Genomic DNA, 11,894 nt, shown 5'->3' on the forward strand with positions numbered 1-11,894 from the left:
ACAATATGTTGTAATAATTATTTTACAAACTTATAAATTATTAAAATATATTCTAATTTACTAATACATTTACAAACATAAAACTATAACATAAATAAAATGTACAAAACATAAAAAATTAAATATACTTTTAATATTTTTACAATTAATTATATAAAATGTTGGATAGCGTAGGGGTAAAAATTACTATTCCCACTCCAGAGAGTGCAACAGTAGGGAAAGCTTTGGATAGCGTAGAGGTAAAAATTACTATTCCCACTACAGAGAATGCAACAGTAGGGAAAGTGTTGGATAGCGTTGGAATATAAATTACTATTCCCACTCCACAGAGTGCAACAGTAGGGAAAGCGTTGGATAGCATAGGAGTAAAAATTACTCTTCCCACTCCAGAGAGTGCAAAAGTAGGGAAAACATTGGATAGCGTAGGGGTAAACATTACTATTCCCACTCCAGAGAGTGCAACAGTAGGGAAAGCGTTGGATAGCGTAGGAGTAAAAATTACTATTCCCACTCCAGAGAGTGCAACAGTAGGGAAAGCATTGGATAGCGTAGGGTAAAAATTACTATTCCAACTCCGGAGAGTGCAACAGTAGGGAAAACATTGAATAGCGTAGGAGTAAAAATTACTATTCCCACTCCAGAGAGTGCAACAGTAGGGAAAGCGTTGGATTACTATTCCCACTCCAGAGAGGGCAACAGTAGGGAAAGCGTTGGATAGCGTAGGGGTAAAAATTACTATTCCCACTCCAGAGAGTGCAACAGTAGGGAAAGCGTTGGATAGCGTAGGAGTAAAACTTACTATTCCCACTCCAGACAGTGCATCAGTAGGGAAAGAGTTGGATAGCGTAGGAGTAAAAAATACTATTCCCACTCCAGAGAGTGCAACAGTAGGGAAAGCGTTGGATAGCGTAGGGGTAAAAATTACTATTCCCGCTCCAGAGAGTGCCACAGTAGGGAAAGCATTGGATAGCGTAGGGGAAAAATTACTATTCCAACTCCAGAGAGTGCAACAGTAGGGAAAGCATTGGATAGCGTAGGAGTAAAAAATTACTATTCCCACTCCAGAGAGTGCAACAGTAGGGAAAGCATTGGATAGCGTAGGAGTAAAAATATCTATTCCCACTCCAGAGAGTGCAAAAGTAGGGAAAGCATTGGATAGCGTAGGGGTAAAAATTACTATTCCCACTCCAGAGAGTGCAAGAGTAGGGAAAGCGTTGGATAGCGTAGAGGTAAAAATTACTATTCCCACTCCAGAGAGTGCAACAGTAGGGAAAGCGTTGGATAGCGTAGTAGTAAAAATTACAAGTCCCACTCCAGAGAGTGCATCAGTAGGGAAAGCGTTGGATAGCGTAGGAGTAAAAATTACTATTCCCACTCCAGAGAGTGCAACAGTAGGGAAAGTGTTGGATAGCGTAGGGGTAACAATTACTATTCCAACTCCAGAGAGTGCAACAGTAGGGAAAGCATTGGATAGCGTAGGAGTAAAAACTGCTATTCCCACTCCAGAGAGTGCAACAGTAGGGAAAGCGCTGGATAGCATAGGGGTCAAAATTACTATTCCCACTCCAGAAAGTGCAACAGTAGGGAAAGCGTTGGATAGCGTAGGGGTAAAAATTACTATTTCCACTCCAGAGAGTGCAACAGTAGGGAAAGCGTTGGATAGCGTAGAGGTAAAAAGTACTATTCCCTCTCCAGAGAGTGCAACAGTAGGGAAAGCGTTGGATAGTGTAGGAGTAAAAATTACTATTCCCACTCCAGAGAGTGCATCAGTAGGGAAAGCGTTGGATAGCATAGGAGTAAAAATTACTATTCCCACTCCAGAGAGTGCAACAGTAGGGAAAGCGTTGGATAGCGTAGGGGTAAAAATTACTATTCCCACTCCAGAGAGTACAACAGTAGGGTAAGTGTTGGATAGTGTAGGGGTAACAATTACTATTCCAACTCCAGAGAATGCAACAGTAGGGAAAATGTTGGATAGCATAGGGGTTAAAATAACATACTTATAAATAAATGCTTTTTATTTAAATAATGATATAAAGTATTAAAATGTTTTAAACCATATACAATACCTATACATAATTATAAAATACATGATTACCTAAATATATTTAAGCAAAAATAAATATTAAAAAAATATCTTTTTATAATATTTAATTACCAATTAATAATTATTTAACAATTATATTATTTACAAACCAATCATTTTAAAATAATTATTACTTAATTACATTTACATTACTTCCCACCATATTCCCCTATAAACCCACTACCCACAACAGAACACATTTATCTATTTATGAATTAATTAAAATTATTTACCAATCAATTAAAATTAATTACCAATTAATTAAAAATAATTACCAATTATTTAAATTTAATTTAAAATTCCTACTAATTAATAATTAATTATACATAATTAAATAACTTCCCACCCTATTCCCCTACAAACCCACAACCCACTACAGAACATATATATCGATTAATCAATTATTTATAATGAGATATTATGCAGCGGACCGGGTGAAATACAGACACTGGGGTGCATGGAGGCTTGGCGGAGCCAGATGCTAAAAGACATCCGCGAGGGCTAAAACATACTTTAAGCTCTAACAAGGTATTTATTTGAATTTGCCACTACACATTTTTAACTCTCCATTGTTCAAAATGGCGGGGGCCCAAAAGCTAAAGCAATAAATCACCTCCTGTGTCCACGAGGCTCCTGCAAGATAAGACTCCCACACAGCAACTTAGAAGCTGGGCTAGCATGAAAGTGAAACTGCCCTCCCTGATCACAAAGCATCCACAATAAACAGAGGACTACTGACTCTTTCCCACCTATGTGGCGGCCATTTTGTCCAGTCTCTCTCTCGGGTGGCCATCTTGGACTAGTCATTGTCGCTGGACTGTTCATTTATTCTCACTATATGAACTGACACTAAGAACTCACCACCCCTAGACCAAACTCAACTACCGTATTGTGGTACACACCTATCTGTCTCATGTAACTGATTGCTTTGCATATGTGTTCTGCTCTTGTATTTTATCAGAATTATACCTACAATTGTATTCTGCACTACTCTGCAAAACTCTGCAACCTGCACCCATTTCACACTTTCCTCTCCTGTATTTTACCAACTGCTACCTCAAGTATTCTGGTCGCTCACTAGTGTCACATAGGCGCATTAGTGTCACGGTGGCGCCCTAAGGGCACTTTGGAGCCGTGTAACCTGCTGTTGGCATTTGTCGCGTGCATTCAGCACATTTATTTTATTTAACCTGCAACATGGATCTCAGCGGCAAGCACACATACAAAATCAACTACCCACCCATGCTCACCAAAAAAGCCGCTAAACGCTTCAAACACGACTTCCTTAAGTCCCACCCAGAAACCCCCTTTGCCGACACCTACTTCTCATCCGTCAATGGACCCTTAAACACCGATATCATCTTCCACACTACACGCAGAGCTCAATGGAAAAAAGCGTTCCTCTCCCTGCTCAACGTATCCACCACCAGGAAATCCACACATGGCCTAACACTCTCCATCACACAATCCCAACTCTTCCCAGGCAAAACCACCATCACTATTTACAACAATGGGAATATCCTATTTCAAGCGACAGACAGGAACCTGGAACTACTTGACAACCTGTTCCCCACTTTCAAAGAGCACCTATCCAATCCTCGGACTCTCACTCATACCACCCCCTGTCCTACCACCCCTGACGGCACGGCACCCACCCTTAACACCCCAAACCCAGTTCAGCACCAGAACGACACTCACCTCACCTTCACACCCAGCACCACAGGCAATTACCCACCTGCTGCAGTTACCCCGCCCCACCCCTCAATCTCAGACAGAGACCCCGCCCCCCCACACACCACCCACTCCCCCATCCCCCCTACCTACCCTCGTCTCGCCACTCATCATCCCATACCTCCCCCCACCCCTTGCACTCCTGTCCCGTCCTCCACCCCAATCTTCTCTGAATACCCTCCTTTCCCCAACTGCACTACACACAACAGGTCTCTCTCCCCGCCTATCTTCCTCTCCACACTTAGCATTCCCGCCCCGTCTTCCACATCAATCTTATCAGAACACCCTTCCTTCCCCAACTGCTCCCCACACAACATTACTCTCTATCCGCCTATCTCGCCCCCCATTCTTAGCACTCATGTCACGCCTAGCCTTCTCCCTCCTTCAATCTCTCACCCCCCACTATCCCACCTCCTCCCCCGCTACCACCAGCCTCCACACCACCCCACACCACACACAGAACACCCTCACTTCCCCCGTTCCTCCCCCCCTCCCTAGCACTGATGCCCTTCCCGATAACGGCAACACCATCCCTAACAACTACCCTCTCTCTAACACTTCCAACCCCTTGACCAGCTCCACTTCCCCACACCGATCCCCACCTGTCACCAGCAACCTATTCGCCGGTTCTACGCCTGTACCCCTCCCCAACTCCGCGACCAACATCACGCTGGACATGATTATGTCCTCCCTCCTCCAATTGAAAGAAGAAATACACTCCATCAAAGAGTTGCTCATCACACACCCCAGACACCCCCCTCCCACCACCACCTCTACACCTAATAACACTTCACCCGCGCCTCCTACTCACCTTGTATGTATGTATGTATTGGCATTTATATAGCGCACTACTTACCCGTAGGGTCCCAAGGCGCTTCGACCGCTGCGAAACCCTTCCTGGCTTCCCTGAGAGATGGTCCCTTAATGGGTATCTCCAGGGTGAGACCAGGCATCCCCGGCGGTCTGGTGGGGCCGTTAGTGAAGATGAGGCAAGCTAATGCCCAGAGTTGCCGAGTGTGATCGCTGATCAGAGTGGGCACCGAGGCGAGAGAATTATCGAGTCCGCTGACCCTGGTGCAGAAACCTGCCGCGCCGGGAATCGAACCCTGGTCCCGGGCCGTCCTCTGCTCTCGGGTCTGCCGCCTCTAACCAGCGAGCCACACTACTTCACAACACGCCCCACACCGGACTTCTATCCCTTCTCGCAATACTAACAATCACAATACCAATCGCAATCGCATTACCACCAATCGTAATACTCCCCCTACACCTAACAACACTTCCTCCTCACCGCCTACTCGCCTTACCACACAACACGCCCCACACCGGACTTCTATCCCCTCTCGCAATACCAACCATCACAATACCAATCGCAATCGCATTACCACCAATCGTAATACTCCCCCTACACCTAACAACACTTCCTCCTCACCGCCTACTCGCCTTATCACACAACTCCCCCCACACTGGACCTCTATCCCCGCTCGCAATACCACCAACCGCCCCAGACGCACTACCAATACGGTCTCAGACCATGACACACACGCCCTTCTCCAATCTTACGTCCCGGCCCCCCAAAATCACCTAGCCACCAACCGCCTGTCCATCCCAACGATTATCTCTAACCCCCTCAGGCACCAAAAGGATAACAACAGAGGCGCCGTCCCCAACAACCTCACTAATGTGCCCATCGCTATAGAACCTTCCTCCACCCTCTGCGCCCCTAGCCTAAAATGCATACTTCTCAATTGCAGATCGGCCCAAAGGCATTCTGCGGGGTTCGCCGAGCTCATCATGTCTCAGGAACCGGATCTGGCCATTCTGACTGAAACATGGTTGTCTGATTCCTCTACACCTATCCTGGATATCTTAGTCCCCCCCAACTACTGTATCATTAGACTTGACAGGCCCAAAAAGACAGGCGGGGGAATTGCCTGTATCTACAGAAGCAACCTCTCAGTTACTAAAGCGTCCGCCCCCTCTCTTACTTCCTGTGAATACTTCTGCCTTGATGTCATCAGCGAAAGCAAACCGGTCTGCTCACTTCACATCATATACCACGCACCTGGGGACAAGCTCTCCTTCTGCCAACAACTCATGGACACAATATCATCCAATTCAGGACGGCAAGACACCCAAATTTTCCTTGGCGACTGCAATCTTCATTGGAATGACAGCAGTGACAAAGTGGTAAATAGCCTCAAAAGCTTCCTCAACGCCCTTGATCTCACCCAAATATGCAATAGCCCGACCAATGTGAAAGGCTCTATCCTCGACCTTATCATCTCCAAAGAGGATGCTATTCAACTGGAGTCAATCCAACCTTGTGACTGGTCAGATCATCATATTGTCTCCTTCCTTATCAAAGAAAAAATCAAATTTAACTCAGTGCAACCCTCTAAGCCCAAAGTCTGGAAAAGGGACATGAAGAATCTCAACGCAAACTCCTTACCGCCTAACAGCTGCAATCTCCTACTTCCTCCGTCCGACGCTACGGACGTTCAACACCTGACTGACCATTATCTAAATGCTATGTCCACAATAATCAATGAGGCTGCACCCTTGCAACTGAAAAGAGTCTCGTCCAAGATCTCCAACCCCTGGTATGACGGGAGCCTCAATGAGGATAGACGGGCCATGCGAATGGCAGAGCGCACTTGGAGGTCAGCCCCCTCTGCACTGCACCTAAAAAGCCTGAAGAAACAGAGAAACGCCTACTTCAGAAAAATAAAACGCTCAAAAAGAGATTTCTTCAGCCTCCAGCTCGCCCAAGCAAAAAAACGCCCAAGGAAACTGTTTGAGTTAATCAGAACACAATCCAAAGAACAACCCCAGACAATCAACACAATGAGCATCACACCTTCCTGTGAAGACTTCTCTGCTTTCTTTAATCAAAAAACTGACAACATAAGAAGCGATCTCCTCAATGACGCAATCCTTTACTCCAACCCCCAACTCACAGCAGCGCCTGAACCAAAGAACAACGCTACATGGTCATCCTTTGGCACCTACTCCGAAGAAGAAATTGGCAGACTGCCCAGCACCCTGAAACCTTCCAATCACCTCACTGACCCCCTTCCTGCAAACGCGGTAAAAGATTTTACCCCATTGCTCCTCCCACTCTGGACTAAAATTATCAATAGCTCTCTTCAACAAGGATCCATCCCTGACGCCCTCAAAGTCGGACAAGTCACACCTCTTCTAAAAAAAACAACAGCAGACCCCACTGATCTAAACAACTACCGCCCTATTACAAATATTCCCACCCTCGCTAAACTGTTGGATAAATGCGTCCAGCTACAACTGACTAAACACATAGACAAGTTTGATCTCCTCAATGCTCATCAGTCAGGCTTCCGTGCAGGGCACAGTACCGAAACAGCCATGACTCACATTGTGGACGACGCCCTCCAAATCCTAGACCATAATGATACCTGCCTCCTCATACTTCTGGATCTCTCCTCAGCATTCGACACAGTTAAACATGAGAACTTACTCGAACTGCTAAACACAAGAATGGGCATATCAGGGACTGTTCTCAAGTGGTTCACATTCTTTCTACACAACCGCTCACAAAGATTTAAAAGCAACAACCTGATGTCCTCTCCGGTACCTGTATCGCTAGGCGTCCCCCAAGGATCCTCCCTCTCCCCAACACTGTTCAACCTAGTTATGGAACCTCTCACTACTTTGCTACAGACATCCAATGTTCACTTTCACATGTATGCCGACGACACCCAACTCTATCTCAAAATACAATCCCCCAAGGACATCATGCTTCTGAACACCACGATCAGAAACACCCAATCCTGCTTGCAGAGAATCACCTCAAACTCAATGCACTGAAGACTGAGTTCCTCCTAATCTCACCTCCCGCAAAAATCTCTACGGCTCAAGCATGGCTTAAGAACTTAACGGCTTTAAATGTACAACCTACTGTCGTAGACTCAGCAAAATCCTTAGGCATAACACTTGACGCCAATCTCAACATGCAGCAGCACATCAGCAAGGCAACCAAAGGAGCGAACTTCCAAATCAATACCTTGAGAAAACTTAAAGCCTTCCTTCCAGCCAAAGACTTCCAAACTGCAGTACAATCTATAGTCATCCCGCACATAGAATACGGAAGCACCGCCCTCTGTGGGCTCCCCCTAACTACAACGGCACCCCTAAGAGCGTCCCTTAACGCTGCAGCAAAACTCATCACTGGCTCAAAAAAACACTCGCATATTTCCCCTGACTTTAAATCCCTGAACTGGCTACCTTTTGAAGCCAGAATACATCTGAAAATCGCCTGCATGACTCACAAGGCTGTACACATGAACTCACCCGCCTACCTCACTCAAAAGCTGACTATCTCGGGTGGCTCTAGAACTACTAAAAGCACAAACAATCTTTTGCTGAAACCTCGAAGATTCAGGAAGGAAAAAACCTATAAACGGTCCTTTTCAGGAATGGCACCCAGGATCTGGAACTCACTCCCTCCAGAAACGAGGCTCATCTCCTCCAACAAACTGTTTAAGAAAGAAGTAAAAGCGATCCTCATGGCTAAATACACATGATCTATTATCCTGTAGCTCTCATGAATCCGCTCCGTAATACCTGCCTGACCCCTTGGTCTACCTGTACTACTTGTATCATGACTTATTTGATTGTATATGTTCCCTCTTTGTATTTTGATGTATTGTTAATGCACCTTTCTGACTTTGCACACTGTACCTACACCACCTCAACATCCCTATTTTTGTACTACTGATGCACCTCAACCATCCCTACTTTTGTACTACTGATGCACCTGTGTGACTATACATCCTGCACGCATCTACTTCAACTATGCCCACCTTGATGTTATCTCCAAAAACACTTGTAGCACGCTTAAACAAGTATATGCTTATTTTTGTACTTTTATATTATTGGCGCAACTGTTTGACTATGCACCCTGTACTACCTCACCTATTATCTACCTCCTGTTTTTTGACCTACCTATGTAACTATGCACCTTGTACCTAACTACCTCAACTATTACATGCTATTACTCCATACCCCCCGAGCCCTTGTAAAGCGCTCTGATATCTGCAAAGATCTTGTTCGCGCTATATAAAACTTTCAAAATAAATAAATAAAATAATGAGATAACCATTAATTACATTTATTTACCAATTATTTAAAATTATTTAGTAATAACTACTAATTATTTTTTAATTTAACATAATTAAATTACTACCCACCCTATTCCCCTATAAACCCACAACCCGCTATAACACATATTTATCAATTAATCAATTAATTAAAATGATTAACCAATTAATTACATTTAATTACCAATTATTTATAATTAATTAATATTAACTACTAATTATTAATTAATTTAACATATTTATATTACTTCCCAATCTATTTCCCTATAAACCCATAACCCGCTACAGAACATATTTATCAATTAATCAATTAATTAAAATTATATTCCAATTATTTAAAAATAATTACCAATTATTACAATGTATTAATAAATCCTACTAATTATTAATCATTTTAACATAATTAAATTGCTTCCCACCCTATTCCCCTATAAACCCACAACCCGCTCCGGTACTAAAACATATAATTAACTTATAAATAAATGTATTAATATATGTATATGTAATACACATATAATATTACTTATTTTAATTACTTAAGTAAAACATATAACACATACATAATGAAAAACAACAGAAATAATACAAATATCGATATTAGTGTATTCGAAATTAGTAACATCGATATATATGCTATCGATATTACTAACTTCGATATTACTTACATCGATATTAAGTATTTCGATATTACTTACCTTAGGGTTGATATTCTGTCCAACGACATTCTTGTCTTCGATATTCTGCACCTTCGAAATTATTGACACGATATTTTGGTACATCGATATTTCAAACTCGATATTTTGACTGTGTACCAAGGCCCACACACGGAGGAATTGTTTGCAGCCCAGATGGAGGGGGCCAATGCAGGTCATTCTTACAACGGCTACAGCAGTGAAATGTGATGGTCTAACTTCGTGGATCCACGCGTCCCACACGAAAAAAGTGACCCCCGGGGACGGAGAACAGATCCCACCGATGCAGATACCAGCAGCAGAGCCTAGCCGAGGATACAACCTTTGCTCCTCCAGCAAACAGAAAGCTGAAGAAGTGGATTAATAATTAACGGACTGCTGGCTAAATGCAAAGGCTCCGGACAAATAGACTTCGATCTTTGTCAATACAAGCCTGCGGACAACGGTCCAGGATACAATTAACCAATTTGTGCCCAGGAAGAGACATAACTGCAACTTTAACATTATTTGTCCTGAGGGCACTATTGCTCAGTGAGCTAATAAGATTAATTTTTAATGAGATTGCCTTTCCAACGGGCCCAGAGCAAGTCCCTGAGCAAGAATTAACAGACCTACGTTTTGACATTCTCAATGCTGCCATTTTTGCGATAGAAAGTACTGGTTTCTAGCATTATTCAAAACTTAGAACATTCTCCATTGTGCTGTTTTTGCAACAGAGGTCACTGGTCCTAGACCTATTCGAGACATTAAAAACAAGAGAAGAACAGTGGTTAAATGCTTGACTCTAAGGGACAGTTAGCATAGCACCAAGAGGAAGAAGAACAAATTAGGGCCTATTCACGAGCCCGAGTGGACCAAGAATAAACTTAGGGCCTATTCACAAGAAGATTGCATAGCATAGGGAAGGGCAAGGTTTGTACAGAGTCATGCAGTCAAATGAAAGACACACATGTAACTGGAGAGCAGTGATTCTTGCAAATTGTTACCAGTTCCAGCAATAATAGTAACAGCAATATTAATAATGTATTCTGCTGAGCTTGAAATACCACATCTTAACGGAAGGGTGGGGGATGGTAGTGATGGAGCTGAGCCAACAAAACCCCCAAGAGACTATGAACAGAATATAACAACGAACATTACTGATGTGGGGGTGGATGTGAATAAAGGGGACCAAGAAGGATTGTGGGATACATATGAAGGAAACCAGTATATAGAAATGCTGAAACTGTATGTGACAATTTTGAATATATCAGACTGCTATGTTTGCACACACCTGCCCACGTGCTGCCAGTATCCAAATATGTAGGCTGTGTCTTGTTGTGTGACATGTTACAAAGTCAACACTGCATGTCTGTGTCAGTATTGATAGGTATGACCTCATCTGAAATACTGACTGCTGATCCCAGCGGTAGTAATGGCTATAGCTATAGCAGAAGAACAACAGGCCCTCCTCTCAGACCTAAACGGATCCCTTGTATGAATATGCTGCCAAGTAAGGGAGACTTAGCGATGCTAAAAGGATTTGAGAGGGCTTCTAGGAATGAGGAATGGAAAGGGCGAGCAGGCTGGGATGACATAGAAACAGGCCACTTGAACATACCAAGGTTCAGGGTAGGGGAAGTTTCAGCCCCCTCCTGCATCCTCAGGGATGAAATGGTAACACCAAAAAGAATACCGGTTTTGCCGAAAGGAGCTACCAGAACATGCACTTTTTCGGAACTGCTGTCCAAAGACAACTGGAAGGAATGCATTTCATTTGGTTGCACCTTCGAAGAAGTGGCTAAAGGGGAGCAGGGTTTGTTTGATTGTGAGGACAGGATAAAAAGGATAAAAGGCATACTACCTACCAAGGCAGTCCCCCAGATTTACATGGGGACGAGCAGTTGTAACCATACAACCAGACTAACTCGAGTTAGGAGTTGTGACAAGCCGTTACCAGGTCTGGTAGGTTACAGGGGCCTTTTCTTTGTCTGTGGTCCATGGGCATATTTCTACCTGCCCCTAGGATGGTATGGGAGTTGCTACCTAGCATCCATCATCCCGCAGATGACCCACTTCACAAAATTAGTGCCAGCAGAGAAGAAAGAGCTGACACTAGTTAGGGCCAAGAGAACAGCCGCATGGGTAGACCACATGTTAAGAGGTGTTGGGGCAATGATCCCACTACTAGGCAATATCTATACCTCAGAAAGGATACACCAGTTATCCAGGATGATTGAGGATCTAGCGGACTCTACCACTGATGCC

General features: G+C 43.8%; 1 long non-coding RNA gene across 1 annotated transcript in view; it reads right to left on the bottom strand.

The window, feature by feature from the left end:
* Positions 1–9,958, bottom strand: part of LOC147700994 (uncharacterized) — a 78,217-nt gene extending 68,259 nt beyond the window's left edge. Inside the window, exon 1 of the long non-coding RNA XR_015297422.1 lies at positions 9,778–9,958. This is a non-coding gene — a long non-coding RNA (uncharacterized LOC147700994). The remainder of the gene's footprint in view (positions 1–9,777) is intronic.
* Positions 9,959–11,894: the final 1,936 nt, after the last annotated feature.

This window comes from Lissotriton vulgaris, chromosome 7 (genome assembly GCF_964263255.1).
Source record: "Lissotriton vulgaris chromosome 7, aLisVul1.2, whole genome shotgun sequence".
NCBI classification, from domain to species: Eukaryota; Metazoa; Chordata; class Amphibia; order Caudata; family Salamandridae; genus Lissotriton; species Lissotriton vulgaris.